We start from the raw sequence: 24,274 nt of genomic DNA, 5'->3' as shown, positions 1-24,274 counted from the left end.
TGAGACAATCCATTCCTTCCTCCTGCAATTCTCCGTTATGACTCTCACACAAGACTGGCAAGAACAAATGGGTTGCTGTCAGCAGCTGTAGAAATGAAAGGACAGTGGAACAAACTATTTTTTCACTTGGTCTTCAAAAATAATTAATGATAAAATTTTGTTGCAGTGTGTACTCAGATCAGTCTTTGTTGGAAATTGTACCACATATGGTTTGAATGTCAGATGTTGTCCATTGCATTAACATTTTCATTGGTTTCTCCTCAGGGCTGATACTTCGCATTTCGGAAGGTTGCAGGATCACCTCTGCATGCAGGAAAGGCCCCATCTTATTGCCTCTCCCAGGGTGGTAAAAGAGCAGGCACATGTTAGAGGATCTGGCTCTGAGGAGGGCAGGTGGAGAGCAATGGGAAGTCTCTGCTTGCTCTTTCACAGTGATTTGCTTCAGTTGCCAAGGTCTGTTAAATAAGCAGCCTATGCATCAAGCAGGAATTTCACTTGTACAAGGAGGCTTTTCTTTGAACCTTTCCAGGTGGGAATGTTTTCTAGCACAAGGCTCTTATTTAATGCTCACAGTGCCCAAAGGCCACAGTCAGCACCTCTGTGCAAACTTCAGAAGACATAATCCTTGCCTTAAACACCTCATGGTCTGAGCACGCAGCAGTGCCCAATGTGGAGTGGAATGAGCCTAGCGGATACCACCAAGGTGACAGGTACCTGTCTTGCTAGTCCAGTCATTTCCTTTATTAATTCAGTGAATTTATGTATTTACTTTGAGTCTCTGTTGTGTGGCAGGGAAAGGACAGGAGGCTGGAAGCACAAAGAATGACATGGAACAGGAAAGCGCTGCCAGTGGAAGACAGAAAATGAGGACCAAGCCTCATGGAGCAAAAACCATTCTGCCAAGAAAATAAAGACTCTGTTTTCTAGTTCCCACCACTTGTTTTCAGAGGCAGAGACATCCACTGGAGTAGAAAACAAAGGTACTAGATGCTTTTCTTCAATGTTGTTTTGAGTTCCTGCCTGTGATAAATTTTCTGCTTTCTCCTTGGCAGTCTGAAGTCTAGGGTCTTTCGGGAAGGCTGTAAAGAACTAAGAGGGAGCCAACAGCAGTACAGGAATCAGAGACCTTATGTCCCCGAGCTAGTGGGGTTGTTACATTTCCAGTCTCTGGGAGATGCAAACAGCTTTACATTTAGCCATTAAAGCACATTATAACCCATTGCTTTATTAGCTCATCAGAAATTATTTCTTCTGCCTGTAGTATGACATCTCTCTTACATATCTTCCATGAGGAATGCCATGTAGAGGGCACAAGACTGTGCCCAAACACAAGATAAAGGGACCTGAGACTGCCTCAGAGACCGATCCTGGAGGCCACTGCTTGCACCTGAGTCCTCTGCTGAAGAGATAACACACCTGTAGAGATGGTATTACAGAGATGCTCCAGAGTTGTCTTGAGCTTCAGCTTATGGAGCTGTTTAGGGGGCAATCACAGACACCTGAATGTAGGGCGGAATGCCAGCCTAGCCCAGCATTAGCTCATCAGCTTTACACTAAGACCTATAAGACCTGTTTAAGGTGTCCCACAGAAGTATTTCCAGATGACTTTCACACCTTAAGGGTGGTCTTTGCCTGCCTCTGTACCTCCACTGCACAGCTATGAAGTAACCAGCAGAGCATGGCTTGGGATTGTCTGACTCAGACCATAGCGAGCAGCTAAAGTAAGTGGAATTCAGCCTGGGAAAGCCATTCACCTCTTGGTTTTTCCTTTTTTCCCTTTCTTTTCTCTCTCCCCAGGTAGGGATTTTATTAGAGGCAACTAAGAAGTGAGGGAAAACAGTGAGGGCAGTCTAGTGGCTCATATAGGGATCTCCTTCATTACTGTATTGCTGAAATATGTTACTGAAGTGGCTGGCTCCAGGGGGTATATAAGGATAAGGAACTTAGCTGGAAGTCTGCTTCCTTACCAATTCCTAGAAATTAACAGAGTTTAGGCAATAATCAAGTACATTCAGTACCATATGTCAGAGCATATCGTAACACACAGAAAAAGGGGCCTTGTTATGCTTCACGCTGCAGTGGCATTTCAGTAAAACACCTCTCTTTGCTTATTTACATCACATGAGAGAAAGAGCAAAACGCTGTGTCAACCCTCAGCCAAAAGTTACTGGCATTGATTTCAGAGTTCTTTCACGTGGGGAGGCTGTGGTGACCTATTGGCGAAAGCACCCTGGCAAACCCTGAAGATGTGAATTCAGCCTTGGATACAGATACCATTTTCCTCTCCCCTTTTCTCCTGTGTCTGACCTAAGTATAGAAGAGCATCTGGACACTGAATGGTAAAGGTGCTGGCTGCTTGGGTGATGCCTGTGACCTGCCCCTCTGCACTGCTGTTTTCCTGATAGGCTGTCAGGGCTCTGTTAGACCTTTCACTCTCATGTTGTGCAGCACAGTTTTTTAGTGCTGTGAAGTCTCCTACAGTCAGCACTGTCTTTAACTTCTCTGATATTTCTTAAGCTATCAGAGAAGTCATTTTGTCAAAAAACTCCAAGCACCCAGTGGAAAAGGAGCTATAGTTAGGCTCTTTGCTGCTAACAGTTCTGGATGTTGGGATCATACCTTGGTTATGCCATAGAGCGACAGCATTGACTGATTTTGTGGGGGTTATATACTCTTAATTATTACAAGTGTATGACTGCAGAATCTGTATGGAACTGGTTTAGTTCATCACAGACTGAATTCACTGTGGGCAGGAAGAAGAGGCTGAAGTTAGTGATGGTCAGAATCATAGAATCATAGAATAGTTAGGGTTGGAAAGGACCTCAAGATCATCTAGTTCCAACCCCCTGCCATGGGCAGGGACATCTGGATGGTTGTTGTGGGTTGACCCAGGCTACACACCAGATGCCCACCAAGTCTTTCTATCACTGTCATCTTCAGCTGGACAGAGGAGAGAAAACATCATTAACGGCTCATGGGTGAAGATAAGGACAGGGAGAGATCTTTTACCAATTACTGTCATGGACAAAACAGACTCAACTTGGGGAAATGAGTTTAATTTATTACCAATCAAATCAGAGTGGGATAATGAGAAATAAAACCAAATCTTAAAACAAAACGACTTCCCCCACCCATCTCTTCCTCTGAGACTCAAGTTTACTCTTGAGTTTTCTACCTCCTCTGTTCCAGTGGCACAGGGCGATGGGGAATGGGGGTTGTGGTCAGTTCATCACACATTTCTGGCTCACCTTTTTCATTAGGGGAGGACTCCCCACACTCTTCTCCTGCTCCAGTGTGGAGTCCCTCGCACAGAAGACAGTCCTCCATGGACTTCTCCAACATGAGCCCTTCCTACAGGCTGCAGTTCTTCACAGACTTCTCCAGCGTGGGTCTCTTCCATGGGGTGCATGGTTCAAGAACAGGCTGATCCAGCATGGGTGCCCTGTGGAATTACAGCTTCTGCCACAAAGCTGTTCCAGTGTGGGCTCCTTTCTCCATGGGACCACAGGTCGCGTCAGGAACTTGATCCAGGGCAGGCTGCCCACAGGGTCACAGCCTCTTTCGAGCATTCCCCTGCTCCAGTGTGTTGTCCTCCCTGAGCTGCAGGTGGAATCTGTTCCACCATGGACCTCCACGGGCTGCAGGGCACAGCTGCCTCACCATGGTCTGCACCATGGGCTGTGGGGGAATCTCTGCTCTGGCACCTGGAGCACCTCCTGCCTCTCCTTCTGCACTGACCTTGCTGTCTGCAGGGCTGTTCTCACATATTCTCACTCCTTTCCAGCTGCAATTGTTCCTGACTTCATTTGACATATAAAGATTATAGTGAATAAAGATTTTATTTCAAAGGTGATCTGCGTCCTCAGTGGAAACATCACCTCCATAAATTCTGCTAAGTAATTCATCTCCAGAACACAATATCTCATCCTCACACCAAGCTGCCTGTGCTCAGACTGCTCAGGGCTTTTGCCTTCTTCAGGGCACCATCCCCACTGCTTTGCACTTGACTCTGGGTCTCCTGAGAGCTCCAAGATTTTGCTTTTTCCTTTTTTTATTTATCTTGCCCCTCCCAGTGTGAAGTTTCCATGGCAACGAGAGCTGAAATAAGGGATGTAAACAAGTGGTTGAGCTGCATGCCCCAAGATGTGATATGAAAGTGCACAGCCAGCTGAAGAGCACTGCAGGACTTTATAAGGCACAGGGAAACGAATCTCCTGCAGCCTCATCCACCACAGGGGTCTTTATTTTCAGCTGTCTCCAGATCTGCAGGTTGTGTGCTCTCTACCAGATATTTCACCACAAAAAAGAACCAGGGAGTAAACCAGCATTTCGGCAGTTTGTATGATTGGTGATTTGGGGTCCAAAAAAGAACAGAGGAGCTATTACTTGAAGAGCAATGTAGGGTGATATAGGTACATCTCTCCTATGCACCAGGCAATTATTCATTCATCCTGCAGGCAAGGCTGCACTGAGCTGCCACGTTCACTGTGCAGCAGTGACTGGGCACCACTGTGAAAGTGGTATGTCAGTGGCAGGACCTCTTAGTTCAGCCTTGCTGCTGTGGCTGCCGATTTCTGTGCTCAGTGTTAGCTCTGGGTATATATTTTCACTGGCGTTCCCTCAGATGGATGGTACCCAACTTAACTATTGGTTCAGGCTCAATATAAAGAACAAAAATCAGATAAACTGGGCCACAGCAAGCTGTATTCTAGCCCATTATTTTGCCTTGGATGGTGCCAAGTGGATGCAGCTAGGAAACCATACAAAATATGGCAAAAATTGAGAAATATTTTCTTAAATATCCTCCGAGTCTTCAGCAACTTTCAGCTTGTCCTGCCAAGCCAGAGGCACCAATACTATATTTGATCGCCGTTGACAGATTACTTTTCAATGAATCTCTCCAGCCTCCTTGTAAAGATGTGTGATTTTTTAGCACCCGTGGCATCCATGGTAAGGATCTCTGCAGATTAAACGCTACTGAAGTAAGGACAAATGTGCTTCATTTGGTCTGAACCTACTTCCACCAAATTTCATTTCATATCCTCTGCATCTTGTCTGTATTCATCAGGCTCAACCTGCATTCATCCTTTTCCTGATTTTGTAGGGTCCCAACAAATCCCCTTCTGGTTTTTTTTTTTTCTGGATGAATACTGTCCCCTCTCATAGGTGCTGCTTGTAGAGAAGCTGTCCTTGCAGCTTAAATACTTTTTATTGTCTTTTGTTATCTTTTCTGAACTTCTTCCAGTCTATTATGTCTTTCTGGGGTTGGGATGTCAGGGGACAACACAACAACTTTCAGGACACAAATGCATAGACACACACAATGGCAGAGTGATGGATTCTGATTTCCTGTTTCCCAATCATTCTTAAAACTTGTTTTTCTTTATGCCAGACCATGGCACTGAGATAGATAAAATTTTCATGGAACTACCCAGTTATAGGAAAGCTGCTGTCTCCTCTCCAAAACTGGGAGGTTTCTGCCATCAGCTCTAATTAGTTTAAAATGTCCATTGCAACATATTATTTTGACATAGAAAATGTGAGACAATTCTCTAGTAAATTCACATTTCTTGTACAGCAGAACCAGATGACTCAGATAGAAAAGAAAACGACCAACACTGATCTGCCATCAGTGTAAAACTACAAATTGCTGGAGTGTAGATACCTTGTACCTGAGGTTAATCAAGCAGAAATTAATCAAACCAGATTTCCCTGATCATATTTCTCTCATCTTTTCTGAGGAGTATAAACTTCTGAAATGATTTGACTTGAAAAGGGGTGGTCTCTGGTTTTAAGATACCAACTTCTGACACAGGGCTTTCCAACAAAGGCTTTTTGTTTTAAACAGATGTATAGAAAGTAGTGAAAAATAAACTCACAGGTACTGGTTATAGAAGTAGGCAAAATACCAGTGTGGATCCTTTGGGTGTCTTCAGAACTGTTTGTCAGAAATCCTGAACTCAAAACTCCCATTTCTGCTATTCCTGCTTTTCACACTCTTACCACGGCAGGCCAGATGAGGATGCTTGATGAGGATGCCGTATTTCCCAGTATTTTGAAGAAACTTTTGATTTTCTCAGTGATGGGAATGCTCTGCACATCTGTTGACAAGAAACTCATCATCAAAGGTGGCTGTGCTTCTCTATTTGTGTCTTGGATGAAGACAGAAATTCTTTAGGCGAATAACCATGATCCAGTGGTGTTTATTCGTGCTCAGAGGGGCAGAGGTGCCAGAGCTAGATTTAACTCAGTGAACTGAAGACCATGTATAAGCCTGTGCTGGTGTAAGATTCACTGGCAGCTGCACAAGCCAATTCAGGGTGTTTGCCAGGAGGAAGTTTGCCAGCATTTCTTGTTTAATGTTAGTGTTATAAGCTGCCTTTAGGCATCAGGTCTGCCATGGGGACACCCTTGCAGATGGGGACCTCAGGGGTGCACGTATCAACCCTAACACACTCAGCAGAGTTCCTGTTTTGCCCATACTCTCTGCCAGCGGGTGACAGAGCAGGAAGCTGAGTAGCCACATTAACAGGATGCTCAACCTGAAGAATTAAAGCCCTGCTGGGAAATAAGGTATAATAACTCAGAGCCAGCATTAGGATAATGTGGCTATAGGGCTGCTGGGCTGCAGCTGGCTTACATCCGTCTGGCTCGCAGCACGCACGGGGCAGCATGCAGCTGCTGCCATTCTTTGCACATTGCTTATATAAAAGGATCTCCAAAAAGCTCAAAATTAGCTAAAGCTCATTGTAAGAGCTCTAATCACAGCTACTTATGGTCTGGATTTGAAAGAGCTCTGCTAGATTTACCTCTGGACCTCTGGGCACTAAATACTCCACTTGTTCAGATATTTTCAACCTTTACCAAGGATAGAGGGTCCTATTATCTTTTACCCACAGGACAAAGTTTAGGCAGGTCTGTATGTGGGTTAAGTCTATGGGTATCTGCTTTACACCATCAGTTTCTGTGATAGGAACTTTGCTCTGTCCCCTTCTAGATGCTACCACCACTGCAGGAACAGGTAAACTGAGGCAGGAGAGAATAATTGCCATAGTGAATCAGTCTGACAAAAGGTGAATTTATCTTGGATAACCCTGACTTTGCTCTTATCTTTCAGGCTTTCTATTGAAAGTAAAAAAGAATAAGGTTGTTAAATGGACCATTTGAATGTATATGAAAAGTCTACTTTAGTCAGATATAGTATCATTACTACTGACAGCAAATACTGTGTGGGCAGAGGAGCAGGTAGGAAATGTGGGTAAGTGAGGAGCATCTGCATGTCTGATACAGCCACAGCAACCTGCTCTGTGGCTCCTCAGTGCTTTTTAAACAGAGTTTTCTGTGCAGTCTTGAAGCTTTCTATTTTGTATATAAGTTAATGCAGTTTTTAAGACATTGTGGTTTCCTGGGTGTTTTGCAAAATGAACTGGTAGGTTTTAACACCAAAGAGCTTTTTAAAAGGGCTCTTTTAAAAAAAGCTTTTTTAAAAAAGCTCTTTAATTCAAGATATCTCCAGTTCTGGTGGTTTTCTACAGAAAGTCTGTGTTGAGGGCCCCTAAAGTCTGGCAGCATACAAAATTATCAGCCATATTTTAAATATCACCTTAAGAAGTTTTGGCTGCTGCTGCATGGCAAGTCAGTGGCCAAGCCAGGAGCTGACCTCTGGTGTAAACAGCAAATTGCCTTTCTATACAGGACATGTTCTGCAAAGAGCAATTGCATTCTGTTTCCTTATTTGGAAGCTGGTTTGCTGGGGAAAAAGGGACTTGGAAGGCTGTAATCTCTGTTTTTTCTGCCCCTCTCCTCGCCTAGCATCACTCAGCCCCAAATGCTTTTTCCCATTGTCATGATGTGATTGCATTGGTCATCACCTCTCTGCTGCTGGGAGCAAGGTCACATCACAACAGTCCAGGGACGGCACTGCTGTTGCTTTGTGCATCTGAGGGACCTTTCCCACAAGGCAGATGCTCAGAGTGGAGCCAGGCTTTAGTGTGTGTGTTTGTGTCCAGCCTCATTGCTCCAGCTTGTGCAAACCTTTGGCGAGGCAGAGTTGAGAAAGGCAGCACCAAGGGACAGTGATGGTGACGTGTTGAGGGCAGAGCATCCTGCTTGCAAGTGCCATCAAGATGTGTCATACCTTGCTGGGGATCAGCTAATGTCCAACCAGCAGCAGTCAGACTGCTTCTCCCCAAGTGAATGCTTACAGCTGAGAGGGATCATGTTGAGCACATTTGTAATTGATTCAGTACTGTTGTGTGACAAAACACAATAGCTTTGTATGGGGCTTTAATATAAATCTCTTGCACTAGCAGAGCCTAGTAATTGAATCAATATACAAGTGAGGTTGGAGAAGCATGATAAAAAAGTTTGGTTCCAGGTTAAATGTGAAACAGATGTTCTCTGACCCTCTCCTCTTCCCACCCTGCTACCTCCTCCTTTGTCCCTGCCAACTGCTGGCATGAAGTGCTCCTAGTTTAAAACAAGAAAAAAAGGAAAAATAGAAAGCAATTGCATGATTCTTTGGCAGAGTTAATGACGAGTCCTCGGTAGTTGAGAGCAAGGCATCCCATTTGTCAAGGAATGTGGCAGTGACTCTGAAAGGGTCAGAAGGGGGTGGGTATCACTGGGTCTGAGGTGATGAAAGAAGTGGGCAGAGATCCCAGCAGTGTTTCCTTTCACCCAGAGTTTGCAGAAAGGGTTTGGAGAACCAGTGATGCTGTGCCCATCACCATAGCAGAGACACACAGAAGCCAGGCACTACAGTTCCTGCATCTGAAAGTGCCCTCCCTGCCTGTGTCCAGGTGTGTAAGTAAGAAACCTGCACATCACAGTTTGGTTATAGAAGAAGGACATCACTTTGAACTAAGAGCTATTTCCTGGGTTTCTGTAAAGTTCTAGGAACTTTACAGAAACAGGAGGAGCCAGTGTTGGTGGAGTGGATGGTTGGATGGCTTCCTATTCCCTGTTTCTGAATGATAATCAGTGTTGGTAATGTGCTACAGTCCCTGCTGGGTATTCCTCAGGATGCTTTACTTGGCTGTCATCAGACCAGGTGCGTTTGCTCTTAAATTTCTCCTTGTCTAAGTAGCTCTCAGTGATCTTTATTTTAATTTGTTCCTTCTGTATCCCACGATCAATCTGTGCCACCATTGCCATGGAGGTGAAATGTCAAAGCCCTACCAGCCCTAGTATACAAGGATTAGGGCTGACCCACAACCTCCTCTGTTCCCTCTGGCACTTCTTTTTCATGTCAGGGCAAATCGTCCATCTATGGTAGTGAATGCACGTGAATATGTACTTCTTTCAGATGAGATTCAACTACCAGCTCCTCTTTACCCTTCTTAAACTTGCTTTACCCAGTTTAGACCTATGGTTCATGGCCTGTAGTAATACACAAAAAATCAGACTACCCTTAGTTCACATCCAGGGTAGATTTGCTTTGCTACTTCAGGCAAGTTATTTTCCTTGCCACAAACTCTTGCTCATGTACAGTGATACCACTCCACGGCAGTGGGATATTAACTCTGGATATTATAGCTGTAATTAAAATGAAATGCCAGTATTTAGGAGTTTGATGGAGGAAAGCGGTGGAAGCAAAGGGTCAGCATAACGTCAGTGGATTTTGAGTATAGTAATTTGAATGGAATGGAATCATCACCCAAATCTTTACTTGGAAGGTGAATCATTCTCATTTCAAGTTATAGAAGGAGGAAAAGGCCTAACAGTTTCTTTAAATAAGTCACATGTTTCATCGTTTTTTCTTGGATGATTTGTGTACAGAAACATGAATGGTTCATACCAGTGTTACACTGCAGTCAAACTCCTTTAAAAGTAGATAAAATAGCAATGGTCCTTTCCAGCCCTGACCATTCTATGACTCTATCATTCCATGACCTTGGAAGAACACCCTGTATCATCAAAAAAAATCACTTTTTTTCTTATTTTGCTTGTTTGAATGGAGTTTCAGACCATTCTGTCTCCCCTAGGAAGTTTTTTCCAATGCTTTCCACATTGTGCTCATAGACAGTGTGTACTCAGTATTCTGCCACCACTGATGTTTTCCTTAAACAAGTTTCCTTTTTTAATTATTTATTCTCTGTGATATTTTTTATGGGGAACTGTCACATCTTTTCTAAACCTGTATTTGATAAAGGTAAGCAGGAAAGGCTCTTCACATGCTTCAGTACCTTGATGTGAATTCATCTTCCTTGAAAACAGATATGTTTATCTGAGCAGAGAACTCCATTTAAGGTCTCTCCAATGCTATTTATGATGTTATTAATGTCTAACCTGATGGTAATGCCTTGTCTCTTGTAGCCTGATGCACTTTTCTTCCATTCCAACTACTGTATTCTATAAAAGCCATGTTATTCTGACAGTTCACAGTTTTCTTAGGATCTACCAGAACACCAGGATCTCTTTCATTTTCACTCATAATCCCTCCAGATTATGATATCAGTGTCAGATAGTGGACTATATACATGACTCTGCATCAATGTCTATGTGTTATTTTTCTGAGTCTAGGCACACTCTGTATTTGAGGATTGTTTGCCAGCTTTGTGTCCATGTCAAATTCTGTTAGCATCCTCCCAATTATACCACTTATGGAGATGATTTAATATGTTGAAAGCTGTTCCTTCAAGAATACCACTAACCACATACTTTTCCAGAACAACCCATATTTTATTAGTCATCCTCATCTTGCAAATCTTTTATTAATCTCCTCATTTTAATTAAAATTCCTGACATGGCAATGTATACATCAGTCTTCTGAAATTAATGATATCTGTGTTTTCTTCACCTAGAAAATCAACCATTTTACTGAAGAAAAATATCACATTTGGTTTTTATATTCAGTCTTTCATATTTTATCCTTTCAGTCATTTAGCTACCTTATCTTCATGTTTATTCTTCCTATAAATGTAATATACTATTGAAGTCAGAGTAGCAAACCTATAGCTGCTTTGGTCATATTTCTTCTGTTTTTTGAACACTGGTGAAAGGTTTCCTACTTCTCACTCATATTTCAGTGTCCTCGATTTGATGAATCTTAAATATCCTGTAATTTGTATGATAATTTGCTAATGTTTCTCTGTGGAGACTACTTGCCTTCTCCACACTCAACAGGGGTTTACAGAGATGTTTGCAGTTAATATCTGTCCTTGATACCATGCTTTCCTTTACCATCCATGTGTTCAAATTAGTCATTCTGACTTCGTCATCATACTCTATATCATCAATCATGCTGCAAATTGAGGCAACATTTTGTTTAATTTCCCAGGGCTGCTAGGATTATCTTCTGTCTCAATCTCTAGCCACGCTCCTACACTGTTTCTTGGTTTTCTTCCCTTATTTTTAATTCTGTATTTTCATTTGTGTGGATAGTGAAGCTTTCGTTACTGATTTTAGTATCTCTGGAAGGTCTGGTTTGGCTTGTGTTTTGGCAATAGGTATTGTGTTTTGTGTAGCTCTGCCTGTCATTCTGCACATAAAAGGAGTGTGAATTGGTTAAGAAGTGATCTGAAGTCCTAAACCACAGTTTCTAAAAACCAAGAACATGAGAAGATCCATCTCTAAGGATGTCAGAAACAAGCTAGAAAAACAAAGCATGTCTCAAATCAGAGTTTAAAATCATCCCACGAAAATCACACATCTATTAAGACAGATTTTCAGATGCTGGGCGTAATGAAATACATCTGTAATTCACTCAGCAAGTTCAAAAAGCAACTAAAACACTCTTCAGAGAGAAGAGGGGAAGTCTGCCACAGTCACATTTCAAAATATCATCACAGTTGCAGTATCTGTGAACAGAGTGCTTTGCTATATGATCAGTCAGGCCTGATTTTACATCCCTAAATACATCCATAAATAACTTATTTTGTTCCTTGGGAATATTTAGGTAAACTTCAGATGTCTCATTCAAAATCCCCATTTCCCTCTCCTGCCTGTTTTTCTAAGGGAGAGCAGAATTTGACTGTCAATTTTTCTTCACTGAGGTGGTCCTGATTTAGAGAGAACTTTTATTTGGAGTAACCTGTCTTGAATTGTTTCTAATGATCTTCTCTATATCATAAAGCACTTACTGACCAGACTGACACTCTTCTCTGTGAAAATTTTCATGGGGCTTGGCTCATGCTGTTAGTGAATAAACAGCCTCCAGAAAGATGTATTAATGTAATGTTAGGACACTGTGAGTTTTGGAAAAATGTGAAAATAAGAAGTACATCATGACAGCATGAGCAGCACCAGACCTTCAGTTCATACAGCCTGATGACAAGTTCCAGCTCTGCCTGAATAAGAAGTGCAGGGAGAGCTGTCTGAACAATTCCTCAAGTGCCTTCACTTGAGAAAGGACACAGTTGTTTGTAAAATTATCATAAAATCAGAAAGCTGCAGTCTTTCTGGTGTCCTGGAGAGAACTTCAGCATTGTCTTTCCAATAACCAAATGGACAATGCTATAAACAATTAACTATCAAAAAGGCATCCTGCAATATTCTTGGTTGCCATCATAGAGTCAGTCTCAACAGACATGTAGTTTTATAAGGAGTTGGAAATAAGGAACCATGTTCCTTCTGAACCTCCATTGAGTTCAGCATGTTCCAATGCCATGAAACTGGAAGGAGTATTATGTTTCCATTATCTACTTTCCAGCTGTCTTCGAAACATCTGCATGGTCTTTTGAGGGCTTGTTCATCTATAAAAATGACAGATAAACATATATCTAATGCATACAAAACCTGCTGAAAACACCACTGATGTATGTGACATTTGGAATACTCTGGGTGAGATTCAGACAAAATCTGTTAAATAGAAACCCAGCTGCTGTTCCTCAGATGGATGTCTCATGAGGTTCGATATAATATCCGCATGACTCTGCCTTAGCACAGAGTACTCCATGGGTTTTCCTCAGAGATGATTATTTTAGACTGAGCCATGCTGCCCTAATATTTTCTGCATGCCACCTGGGCTCTATAGGGCTGAGGATAATTGCACCTCTCCAAAACATTCAAGGTCCCATCAGAAACAATCCAATGATGTGAAGAACTCTGTGTCCAGCCATCTTCCAGGCTTTGCCTGGCACCAGGCAGGTTGTCAGGAGCTGTGGAAGCAGAAATCTTTTCCCCATGTCAAGACTAACATGTTCTTCCCAAGAAACCCATGTCTTCATCTTGTGTGTCATATTTTTGGGCTCCAGATTCTCTAACAGCCTCTGCCCCATCCTCTGGCTGAGGGTGGTCAGCATGTTTGGGATGGTCAGCAAACACTCTGGTGTCACACATGTGGGTTCCAAACATTACTCAAAGATTTCATATTTGCAGGCTGATATGGGAAGATTCTTCAAAAACTGACCCAGACTGCAAATTAAATGAAAGAAATTTCCCCCAGTGCAGTTTCTGGAGGACTCTTATTTCTCACTTACCACTTGAGGAAACCACACTACTGAGTTTCCTGAGTTTTCAACACAACCTGATTGCTTATCTTAACTTTCAACCTGGCTAGCAAATAAGCCTTATACGATTCACACGGTGCTTTTCTAAGCATCTGTTTTAAATCACGTATTGGAGTCTGAGACTCAGTCCACAGTTGGCAAGGTGGCAGCCAGAATCACATCTCACTATTAATGGGCTCAGAGCACATGGGCGGAAGTGAAATCATTCACATGCGGCATTTTTCAGAGCTTGCTTGTCTGTGTGGTTTCCAGCCTTGAGCTAAATGGATCTACAGGAAAAGCAAATGCAGCAACTAACACTCACTCAGCACAGCCCCGCACAGCATTCCACAGTGGTACTGATCTGGAAGGAGAATCTTGGCTGGGACACTTGGTTGTCCTGAGCTAGTGGAAAAGCAGATCATTGCCAAGAGATGTGGAAAACTGTTTTTATCAGCTCCAAGCAGGCAGAGTGGGAGCAATTGAGAGATTTTTTGTAGCTGAGAGATTTCCCATGGAAAGCTGGTGTTCTTGCTTCAGACTGTTGACATTGCCACCAAACTGGGACAAGGAAATCCCCTTGGTGTCAGTCTCAGGACTTAGGAACCACAGGAATTCCAGTCTCAGGACCTCTGGTCTTCTTTCACTCAATCTGCAGCCACTGCACTCATAACTCTTAGAGGAAAGTTCTGATATTTTTCCTGTGACATTTCTGATCGTTATGATCCCTAGAATTCAAGCTAGACAGCAACTAAGGGGCCTTCCTTTATATGCATGTACTGTGATAACTTCCACCAGATAACCATAGGCATTTTCCAGATCTTATTCGATGTGCATGGATCTCAGTAAAAATGATAAATATATTTATTTTCAATGGCATGAAACAGCAAGTGGGAAAAGTATTTAAATTAATAGTGTTTGTATAATATTGAAACCTCTGCTCCTCTTTCAGGAAATGAGAGCACCTGTATAAACATTTGATCTGGAGAAGTTAAAGGTCGCTTTACCACTACGTAGTCCATGGCCTCTGAAGGTTAAAATATCCTTTTACAAACAAAATATCCTTGCCTTGAAGAGGTTGGGCAGGTATTCCCTTGGCTGCTGTTGCAACCTTTGGCCTCAGCCCTACAAACACTTACACACATGCTTAATTTTAAGCATGCAAGTATCTCCAGTGTACAGCTCAGAGGAGTGTGATGAGGTTTCACTTATTAGTGTTGTTGGGTGCTCTAATGTTGCTGTTGAACACTTGATGCTTCCCAGTTCTCTGGTTATTGGGGTTGCTGTAGACCCAAAACAAGATACCAAAATCCACAGACACTGTAACCCAAAGAAATACCCCAGTTCTGAGATAGGGCTTCAAAGAAATAGACTCTTTCAGCAACCAGTTCTCATAGGAGTTTTTTCCTAACATGCCTTCTCAGGGTGTCAGGTCTTTAAATGAAACTCAAATTACTGTAGTTATGAAGTAGCTGTTTTGTGATTAGGTCCGGCATACTACATTTTCTCATTTTATATTTGTTATTTTTATGGTCTTTCTTTCTACGTTACTCTTGAGGTATTGATTTTATCTTCTAGTTGCACAGAAGCAGCTTTGCAACAGCTCAGAGTGATATTTTTCAAATGCCAAAATGATTTAAGAGTCCAGTTTCCAAGTTGCTTGGGTGTTAACGTATCTAAGTTGAACCTTCAAACCTTATTTGAAGTCAGATGCTTTGAGAATATCTTCGGATCTGATCTACCTTTCAACAGTAGTGTTTTCCTCTCAAGTAATGTTTTGTAACCCTTCCGGTTACACTTCAAATACCTTATATGCTCTCATTCTTACCTTCTATAATTTTTGTTTCCTCTTACATGGCAATAATACAACCATGGTGGTTTACCAGATTGCTGAGTGCCTGGGATTCAGTGTTTGTATTGCCTACCCTAAAGCTCACACCAATGCCCTCAACAGGAGCTGAGCTTTCCAAAGACAGGCAAGGGACCTCAGCAATAAAGACCGTCTCCTGGCGCAGAGCAGCTCATGGTGTAAACCAAGCTGTGTGGCTGAATATAAGCCAGAAAAAACGTGGTTCATTTTAGTTGAGAGATAAAACTCACAGATGAGGTCATTCCAGCAGTATTTGCAAGACCCTACTCTGATGCTTGAGAACTCACGTCATCCCCGTATCATCTGTCTTTCCATAGGGCATACCAGCCACCTGAAGTGGGTTGCAGGTGGGTGCTGACGTTGGTGCTGTCTGCAGTAGAGTCATATGCCGTCAGAAGATTTCTGCTTTGACCATCTTTATATCATTTATCAGAACAAAGTAGACTTCTCTGGTAAAATGCCTGAGTATTTCTCACTTCTTGGCATCCAGGTGTAGTGAACTTTTTAAAGATCATGTTGGCAGATTGTTTTAGTGCTGGCTAGGTCCAAGCGCCTCCATAGAGCAGTTGCTGATGTAGGTGGCCTCTCAGTGTTGGATGCTGCAGATGACAGGCTTAAATACTTAATAAGATGCTGCTAGGTGGGGAGGAGATGAACAGCAGCTGCTTTTAGCTCTGCTGGTAAGCTGCCTCTGGCTATTGCTTCCCCCTCCCCTTCCTCTGCCATTAACAACTGCATAATTTCTAAACGACTGTTATTTCTGCAGTATAAAATATGCTGATGGTGTGAACTCAGCTTGTCCTGGAGCTCTTTTCATCTGTTTCTGAACATTCAGGAATGATCTTTCTGCCTCTTTTGTGGTGCCTCTGTTACCTTACATTCATTGCCAGGAAAAAAATAAAAAAAAAAAACAACAAGAAAACAAAACAATCTACTTTGTCTGAATGCAAACATCTTCCCATTCAGTGTCTCACTTAGACAGTCATCTTACTGGTGCGGTGAGCAGCATGCTGGTTCCTTCTTTGATGTTTGGAAGGGGTAAATCAATCTCTCTGCCCTCTGGATCGTAGCTATATTATTTACATGGAGATTTCCTTCAACAGGTGGAACAGTACGTATGTGTCCCCCAAAGAACTCATCAGTTCCAGTATCAGCTGAATTTTCTAGTTTGTGAGAATTTGGCAGTGAAGGTTTCCTGCAACGCTATGATTTGCATCTCAAAATGAAAAAGACACCAGATTTAAATTCCACATGCATATCTCAGCTTGGAAGGCACTGGATCTCCTCCTGATCGCAATGTGGAAATGAAGAACTGTGATTTCTAGTCATCCCTATACATATTTCTTACATTTTTCTGAGGTTCAGATATCAGCTTACAAGATACACACCTTAGAAAAGAACTCTCCTGGATGTGGTCATTCAAGAAAGATACCCACTTATATAGTTCAAGTCTCTAACCCGAGGAGTTGTTTACGTTTACTCATGTTTTAACTGTCTTATGGAAATTCTTACTTTCTTTTAGATAGGCAGAATTAAAGAATGGCAAATAAATTGATTGTTTAATAAGGCTGTAAGAAAAAATAATAGCTGCTATATAAAGAAATATGGGGGGGGGGGGGACGGGTACTGGACGACGACGAACGGGGGACAACAGGGAAGAGAGAAAGCGCATTTTTAACCTTGCAGTTTAATTCAATTGACAAAAGATACCTGAACTTCTGAATCTTGAAGAACCTTGGTCAGCCTAAGAAGTTCAGAATGAATGTCTGCTGGTGTTTCCCATCTTCTGCAGAATTTAACTTGTGTATCTTTCCAAGACCTTGCTTACAGAAGAAAAAAACCCAACAAAACAGACATTGTAGAACCATTGAGCACCTCTTTTCAACAGTGCAGAGACAGAAAAGGAGACAAATAAGTAGAAGATGGTACTTGCAACTTTCTGATGTTAACATTTATCTCAATAGTGACAGATCTTCACTCCCTTTTGTAAATTCTGCTCAGGTGCCAAACACAAAGGAACAGAGGAGCTGCTCTGTGCATAGACATGTTGTCCCTGTAGGACCAAAAAGGCAGCAATTAGTTGGGGAGCAGATATTTCTTGATATATAAGGCTAGTTGGAAAGTCAGTAAGTCAAACCCACTGTTAGGGATGTGTTTGTGCCCAGCTTGTTGGCCAAAGACATGACTGACTGGTACAGTCTCAGCCTATAGGGATGCTAGGGAGGGACTCTTCATCAGGGACTAGTGACAGGACATGGGGTAACGGATTCAGACTTAAACAGGGGAAGTTGTAGATTGGATATAAGGAGGAAATTCTTTCCTATTTCCTAATAGGAAATTCTTTCCTATTAGGGGAAGTTGTAGATTGGATATAAGGAGGAAATTCTTTCCTATTAGGGTGGTGAGACACTGGAATCGGTTGCTCAGGGAGGTTGTGAATGCTCCATCCCTGGCGGTGTTCAAGGCCAGGTTGGATGGAGCCTTGTGTGGGATGGTTTAGTGTGAGGTGTCCCTGCCCATGGCGGGGGGTTTGGAACTGGATGATCTTGAGGTCCTTTCCAACCCTAACTGTTCTATGATTCTATGACTCTATGATGTTTAAAGTGTGTAAGTATGCATAATCGTTGGTATCTGATCCTTCTGTTTTTTTCCAGACCATGGGATTGATAATAATAAGGCAGTTATGCAAAACATTATGCAAACCTGCTGCTTTTTGGATTCATAATACTATCTCCCTGTCATTTGGTGGACAGGACCAAAGGGAGTCATTATTGTCATGTAGTAATTGAGAGGGAAAACCTGCTCTTCATTAAAGTGGTATGGAATGAATTTTGTGGGCAATGATATATTTCTGTTGGTAGCTTCAGCAGCTTCTCTGTCTTGTAATAACAGTGGTGCCTGAAATAGCTCTTCTCACCACAAAGCCCTAGCATTAACCCACACCAGCACCTGATTCTCCAGAACACCTTTCCAGGTACACTGCGTCCTGCTCATGAACAGCTTGGCATTGCTGCATTGTATTTTCCTCTTTGAGTTGACTGGGTGCTATTTTCCCATAGAGGTGAGGCTGAAGTTTATTCCATGTTGCACTTGTGAAAGTACAGTCACTGAGATAGAAATGCTGGCTGGGAAGGGACACTGAACCTTGTCGTCTTGGGCTTTCTGCTTTTGCCAAGGGGGGTAATTCTCCAGGAATGCTAAGCAGAACTTTGTAAACTGAGCCTTTCTAAAGCTATTCACTCCAGGAGCTCCACACTCACTGCTATCTTGGAAAATACAGAAAACAGCCTTTGACTCAGTGCTTTTGAACCTTGCATGTCTGACACTGAAAATAAGGCACCTGATGTTAACTACTGTGTAAGACCCCTGTGATCTGGAAACCCTGATAACACCAGACACACCAGGACATGCAACTGGCCAGATGCTATAACTGTGCAGAGATTGAGTTCCTATTCATCCATGGCTTTCCCAGAAAAGCAGGCACACATATCCATGGCCCATAAAGCTCACTTTGAGAAGCTGTGTAATAGCAAATCTGGGCTTGCATATAACACAGCTCCAAAAGGGTGCAAAGAAGGTGGAAGCTGGGTTTAAAAGAAAAACTTCTGAGTTATCCAATGAAGCATTTGTCATACCGCAGATGACTGGAGCCATGAATTTGGCTCAGGAGCATATTGGAACGTATTTAGCAAAGGACAATGACAGATTAACAATAATAATGAAACTAATAAAAAACATGTGCCCTATGAAGAAGTGAGAACTGATTAAGTCAGATAATTTTACAGTCTGAAAAAATTAAAATTGTTAACATAGTCTTAATATAAGGAAGGAATAATGTTTCCATTTAGAGCATTCCATACGGAGGTAGCTGGAAAAATATTTCCTCATTCCCAGAAAAACATATTCTTCTTTGGTGCATGTCCAAAGTGGCTCCATTCAAGGGAGGGAGATAAACCAATTCACACCACAGTTACAGTGCTGAACAGGCAGTCAGCAGATAAATCACTGTTGATAAGTATCAGCTTGCGCTCTCAGTTGCTGGCTGCAGGTGATTTTCTTAATTCCCCTTCCATTTACATCAGGGAAAGCAGATCTGGCCCTTTTACCTCCAATGGGAGTGCAAGTTACTGGGAGTGAAGGACACTCAGCACTTCCTGGTAGGGCCTCTCTCCTCCATCACAGCTGGACCTTTGACTGCATTGTCTTGTCCAGGAATCATAAACCCCTCACTAACCTTGCTGGCAACACTTGCAGGATGAACTGTTTGTTTCTAGGGTTTGTCAGAGCTGTTCTGAAACGTTGCAAAATGTAGCACATTGAAAAATGTCTTCCTAAATACGCAATTAAAGTGATGACAGCTTCCTAGAGGTTGCAGTATTACATATTTTACAATGTTATGGTGTCTTTGTTCTGTGTACCAGTCTTTTATGCGCAGCTAAACAAACCGTGATGGAAGAGGATTAAGTATTCATCTGAGAATAGGTCATTATAAGTACATCCATATTTATGATCAAGATGTATAGGACTGCATTGTTTCTGGCTGCACAGCTATTATTCATCTGTAATTGCAAAAATACAACCTGCCAGTTTTGCTTTTCAGTTACAACTTAAATGGAGCAACTAATTTGATTTACCTTTTAACAGCTGAGAACTCCAGAGTTGCTTTAAATGCTTTCTGTTAAACACTTTTCTGCTCGAAGCATTTTTTTTTTGTGATAGTGACTTTTTCTGTAGATTGCTGACAAAATGTGAGTTTTGAATAGATTTTCAGATACCAAATTATATGGAGTGTGCTGTCCAGGAGCTGCCCTTTAGAATCTCTTGATTGGATGCATAAAAAAATGTACAATACAAATAGAAAACATCTCTCATCTGTAACCTGATAATCTGTATATTATTCAATATACTAGAATATATGTTATATAATATACTTAAGCCACAAGTACAAATGAAAATGTTACTTTAGCTCCTAATTTCATAATTTATTTCTATTTTCTCCAGGTGCATAACCACAGACCATCTTATTTCTGAGTCTCAGAGAGATCTAACAAGCCAAGCGTGAAGAATTCTATCAGCTAATTGTGACACTAGGAGTATGTACTCTCACATAATTCAGAATCTACAGGTTCGTATTTTATGAGAATTCAAATTGATTCAACTTTCTGCTGCAAGTGTCAGAAATAAATCTGAAGTGAACTGATAAGTGTAATCTAAAAGACTTATCTTCATGCTTAACCCTCTCATTGACACTAAATGGTTACACATAATGAAGTTATATGTCTCTTAGAACCACCTACTACCATTCATCCAGAGAGCTACAGAACCTGGATTATGTATAATGTATCTTCTTCTTATTTCTTATGCCATTTTGAATAGAAGTGGAGAAATAAGTTGCATTCATCCATATATATCAGCACATATAGGCTATTAATACATACATGTATTTGTTTGAATAGTCATTACACTTAAACACTATTCCAAACACTATCCATGTAAAATAACTGGTATTATTTGTTAATATTAACTAAAGGTCAGCTTTGTGACATACTGAGATATGGAGCATGTAGTGCCTTTTAAAATGCATGACTGTAGCTAATTGCTGTATCTGCATGTGGTGTCAAATCTACAGAAGTGACAAAACCAGAACTATTAAGAAAATTATTGGAAACTTCAGTGTTTAATAGATGGAATAATCAGTTTCTAGTTAGAAATCGTGACTGTTCCTGGAAGAAACATCCCAGTGTTTCATTTGGGAGTACAGAAAAATAGATAGGAGGTTATTCCTCTGTAGGCTGTTTTGTGGCTGTTAATCTTTCAGGGGGATATTAAATCTTTGAAAGCATCTAGTGGCCACAATATAATTAAAAGTAAATGGCAACCAGTTCCCCCAGGCATATGATCTTAGGCTAAGTTTCATCTGCCATGTGCTTGAAAAATAATTTCTTTGGGCCACTGAGCTTGTGTGACAACCATTGATACTTGGAGTCAGTCAGCAGTATCCTAGAAGACATAGGATATGACTGGGATCCGAATAGCGTCAAAGAAATGGCCACTGTCTGCACTCCTTATGAAATCCTTCAAGATACGAATGCAAGAGAAAGGTTTCAATCTCTATTCTGTTTAGGAGCAACTGTACTGCTGGAAGTTTTATAAACCATGAATAAAATCCAGAAGAAGATGGAAACAACATGCCAAGTCACAGCTGTCCCACATTTCCTCTGAGACAGAGATTCCCAGGAGAGGGACTTCTGCAACAATGTGGGTTTATGGAATAGAAATTTCCATAGAGAGGGAAAATCTACCAGTTCTCCTCTGCCAAGTTGGAGCAGTTAATGTTCAGAAGCTCCCACAGGGTGTGCAATAAATAACCTTAAGTAAGAGACCCTTTTGGCTGGAGCCAAAGGAATTCCTCATATTGGAGAAAAATTGCATGGAAAGCCCCTTCAGTGATGGACTGGGAAGACTAATCTTTAGTGGAGAACTGTGACTGAACTGCACTGAGATGGTAAAATCCTTCCCTTTTATTCAAGTTCAAACAAGTTCCCAGCTGGAGTCCATCAAACTGGAAAGTGGATACAGTTCAGAAGAAGGTGAGGTGTTACGGGACTTGTAATTTTCTTTCCTGAAATTTCTGAAGACATTTTTTCCAAAGAACTCATTTATTGCCTTTTGTAAGATGATAAAGGTTGAAACATAAATTCATAATAGAAAAATAATAGGACAAGGATAAACTGCAAAATAGTAATTTCAAGGTAAGCTACATGTGCTGGTTTCCTTTCTTCCTGGCTCCCAGACTGCTGTTGGGAAGAGTTTTGAATTTGCTTATTCTGCCAGTGTGATCACTCACATACATTTCAAAACAGATTTACATATGTACTTGGAAGAGACACTTCTTGAAACAAGAATAAACAAGTATTTCCCGTGTTGTATTGCATGTGTGTGCACACACAACACACAGTTTCTGGGAAATGTGTTGAATAAATGGGGCTTATGTGTTTGGGAGATGCTTATCTGCCACTTATTATGTGATACTGTCTATTTGGGTGCTCATCTTCATGTGCTTATGGAAAATTCACAGCACTGACAGCCCTGGGTTCAGCTGTAACAGTTATTTTTCTTCTTAGGAGATAAAAGAAAGTGTTTTGTTTATCTGCATGGCATGACACAAGGTAGGCAAGAGGATGGGATACCTTGCTGTATCACGGTAATATAAATGAAAAACTAGGAAAATAATGATGTAATGCACTAAATGCTAAACCCAAAATGGATGAGCAGTCTGGAAGCTCCTATAATGCCTCAGAGCAGTGTCAGCTGCAGTGGAGTGTGTGTGTAATCTTGTAAAGGGGATGTGTGTCTCTGTGTGTGCAAACAGATAAAGGTGTGTGTAAACATCTGTCTACAACTAGGGACAATCTATTGGGTACCGGGAATGAGATTTGGTAGCTTCAGTGTAGGCAATCAGTCTAATCTGAAATTACCTGGGATATCTTGACATCCAGATGTGATTGGTTGGCAGATGTGACAGAGGACCCACTGGACACTCAACTTCCTTTTGGGCCAGCGGGTAGAGGTCAGGTAGGAAACCTGTGGCCTCTAAAACAAGGTGTTTATTTAGCTGAATTCTTCATAATATGAATGTAAAAAAGGCCCAGGTCTAATCCAGACATTGCTGAGGTAAACCTGCTAAAATCAGTTATACTTCTCTAGGCAGTACAGGTGCAGATTTTTGTCTTCTATCTTCCACTTTATGACATTACGCTCTCTGTTCCTGTGCTCGACATTTGATAGAGCATATACATCAACTTGCATGTAAATATTGTTTCTGCTAAAATCCCTCTGGAGGACTGAATGGAAAGCTGAAGGCTTGTCTGCAATTGATTTCACTTCCAAAGAAGATAAAAGGAAAGCTAGCACTAGGAAAGCTTCCTTGGGACACAAGTTTTCACTATTTGGCAACAATAAAAAACCCAAGTAAAGACAGATGAGTTTAGATCAGAATGTTTCCAAATAAGGATTCAATGTCAAACCTGCACATTATTGCTAAATGACCATGTACAAGAGCACTCTGTGTGTGTGTGTGTGTGGGGGGGGGGGGGTTGGGGACTTACTGTTTTATTTCAAAATAAATTTCAAAATACTGTTTTTATTTCAAAATCATTGTGCCATGGAAATCTATCAGGCAGAGGGAAGTATTTTTGTTGCTACCGAATATGAAGGGCCAACGTGTTGTTTCAGCCTTGGCAGCTGCCAGCTTTGCTCTCATAAGGGCAGCTATTGAGAATTCCTCCTGCCCGTAGTATGTGAAGGTAAGGATCTCCCTGTGTGATTTATCTACTCACCAGTATGACATTACAAATTCTAATTAAGGACTTGTGATCTGAGATTTACAATACAGCAACCTTAATGTTAGGTTTTCAGAAAACTAAGGGGTGTTTAGCTAAGGAAATAAGACTGCAGTGAAGGTGAGCATTAAGCTGTAGCTTTAGTGACAGCTATGTTGCCAGATGTTCTTCAGTCTTCTCCCAGCAATCTGCAGAATTTCTTCTATTCACATGGCTACTGCAATGCAATACAAGTTGCAAAAGCAAATAAAGCTTTAAAGGTGATTTAAATGCTGAAGAATTGTCCAGGAGAATTGAATTATAACTCTATTTTCTCAGTAAGAGTTTGCCACCCTCTATTTTTGTGGAGTAGTTTCAGGAGCCACTGAGTCTGTCACTCCCAAACCTGCAGTATTTTGGAGTTCAAACTTCTGTGAACAAATTTCATAAGCTTGTAGTAGTGGTGCCAGTGCTGTGGCCCATTGTGAGAGCACTGATCATTCCCCCCCAGCTGAATTGGTTTGTTGCCACCATTAGTTTGTTGTCATTGATGCAAAATATGGGACTGGGGGTTGAGGAAAGGATACTGAGTGTGGTCTGCTGGTACTGTTTGTATATTTTAGTCCTTACAACTGTGATGAGAAACCCTGGAA

At 41.6% G+C, this 24,274-nt stretch overlaps 1 long non-coding RNA gene across 1 annotated transcript; it reads left to right on the top strand.

Annotated features, from left to right (window-relative positions):
• Window positions 1-270: 270 nt before the first annotated feature.
• Window positions 271-22,302, top strand: LOC136009432 (uncharacterized). The gene is made up of 4 exons (XR_010610556.1): window positions 271-710; window positions 793-980; window positions 20,302-20,425; window positions 21,425-22,302. It is a non-coding gene; the product is annotated as an uncharacterized LOC136009432 (long non-coding RNA).
• The last annotated feature ends 1,972 nt before the right edge of the window (window positions 22,303-24,274 follow it).

Source organism: Lathamus discolor, chromosome 2 (genome assembly GCF_037157495.1).
Source record: "Lathamus discolor isolate bLatDis1 chromosome 2, bLatDis1.hap1, whole genome shotgun sequence".
Taxonomy (NCBI): domain Eukaryota; kingdom Metazoa; phylum Chordata; class Aves; order Psittaciformes; family Psittacidae; genus Lathamus; species Lathamus discolor.
Note: the sequence above shows the minus strand (reverse complement) of the source record. Positions and strands in the feature narration are given on the sequence as shown.